We start from the raw sequence: 2,347 nt of genomic DNA, 5'->3' as shown, positions 1-2,347 counted from the left end.
CCATATATTTCTTTTCCCTGATGAATTCAGATTTACAGAGAAGACCATCTTAGAGACAAATGTGTGAGATCATTTACTTTAACTCTGTGTGCTGCTGTGGTTACTTTCTGGGAGTTTGTAATAAGATAACTTAACAAGGCTTTATGCTACTACTATTTTACTGCTATCAGAATCTCATCTGAAGGATAAGAATATTACTGAATCATTTACCAACCAATTGTGGATAAAAAGTTAGATGGGAAACTGTAACTGAGTGGATGACTATATAGTGTTGGGGGGTGTGAATACTTGGTGGAAGAAAGGAAAAGATGGAATAACCATCCTGTGAGTAACAGGAAATACATTGATACCTACCATATAGACTTGGAGGGTGAGTCAAGGGGTCTGGGAAGTTGTATTAGCCAATACCTCGAGAATGAAGCACAAGTATTTAAGGAAACAAAATAAGGCATGGGATATGGCTTAAGCATCTTGTAAGCAAATTAACTAGTGTGAAATTAGAAACAAGTTCTTCAAAATTTTGATTGTGTGTGTGTGTGCTGTACTTTTTTATTTTCCTTGTGTTCTTCCTTCGCATTTTTTCAAATCTTTTAAAAATTTCAGCCTTTTGCAACTGTGCTAAGAGAAACCAAGGAAAGAAGAAGTTGTTCACACTTTTGCCAGATATTTAATGAGAAAATAGTGTTCAACTGGAGGCCAAGCATGGTGGTTGGAGCTGGAAGACAAGCTTCAGGAGAGTATTTCCTCATAGAAGCTACTTCAGAGAGATTAAAATTTAGTTCAAATTGAATGCTCCTTGGGGATGCCTAACTGGCTCAGTAGGAAGATCATAAAACTCTTGATCTCAGGGTCATGGCTTTAAGCCCCATATTGGGTGTAGAGATTACTAAAATTAATTAATTAATTAATTTAAAAATTGAACATTCCTGATATGACTGACTATAAAAAAGTAGTACAAGGGAGCTTCTTTCTTGTGATAATACAGTTTTGTATTTTGATGGGGGTGGTAGTTACATGTGATAAAACTTCATCAAAAAATACCCAAATGAATATATGAATGCATATAAAATCTGATGAAATCTGAATAAGGTCTATGGTTTACATAATAGTATATTACCAATGTCAATTTCCTGGTTTTTATAATGTACTATGGTTAAATAAAATATTATCCTTGTGGAAATCTGGGTAAAGAGTACATGGAAATTATTACTTTTGCAATTTCTCATGTGCCTTCACTTATTTCAAATTTAAAACTGTTTAATTCAAAAACAGAACTGAACACCCTTAGATTTCTGGCACCTTACCAGAAATTACTTCCTGAAATTGCTATCCTGATCCAGACTATGGATCATGGGAAAGGGTTTTTATGAAGTGTTAACAACCATGAGACACCTGCTAAACCCTGGCCCCACAACAGAATCACAAAACACCTGGAAATGAGAGGCTCTGCCTCAGGCTGCTCTGTCAATATCAGGGCTGTAAACACATTCTGAAGAAATACCAACCATGTCTCTCAATCCTCTAACTCACTCTCCACCTTCCATCCCTAAACCAGCTCTCCTATGGGAATTAATACCCAAAAGTGAGAAGCAGAGGATGTTAAGGAAAGGTCAATAACATTGTTACTGAGCTGATTGCAAGAAAAACCCTCAGGCCTCTGATTTACATGTCATGCACCACATGACTTTGCTTATTGTCACCTCTCTTCTAATCATCAATGTGACTTAATATGAGGCACTGTCCCAAAGGCTAGTGCTTGACAGAGAAACAATGAAAGACTCAAAGAGCAAAGGCTTTGTCTGTACTAAGCAACTGTTCATCAAGGCTACATCCTTCCTGAGAGAATTCAGGCTCCTAACATGTTAGCTTCCTGTTTTACCATAAGAACATACCAGTTTTTGTAGATGTCTTCGTTTTCTTCCATCTTCTCTCCCTTTATATATTTTTGTAAAAATCCATCCTTGCTCTTCTTCAAAATCCAGGCTCAAAGAGCCTCAATGACCACATCATTCACCCTGGCTTAAAGCAAAGGGAAATGACAATTTTTAAACGAGGACAGAAGTGATATAATATATAAGAACGTTTTGTCTAGGCTAGTATTGGTGTAAGGTAGTTTTTAAAAAAAGCTTGAGGGGCGCCTGGGTGGCGCAGTCGGTTAAGCGTCCGACTTCAGCCAGGTCACGATCTCGCGGTGCGTGAGTTCGAGCCCCGCGTCAGGCTCTGGGCTGATGGCTCGGAGCCTGGAGCCTGTTTCCGATTCTGTGTCTCCCTCTCTCTCTGCCCCTCCCCCGTTCATGCTCTGTCTCTCTCTGTCCCAAAAATAAATAAAAAACGCTGAAAAAAAAAA

This window comes from Neofelis nebulosa, chromosome X (assembly GCF_028018385.1).
Source record: "Neofelis nebulosa isolate mNeoNeb1 chromosome X, mNeoNeb1.pri, whole genome shotgun sequence".
In the NCBI taxonomy this organism is placed as follows: domain Eukaryota; kingdom Metazoa; phylum Chordata; class Mammalia; order Carnivora; family Felidae; genus Neofelis; species Neofelis nebulosa.
Note: the sequence above shows the minus strand (reverse complement) of the source record.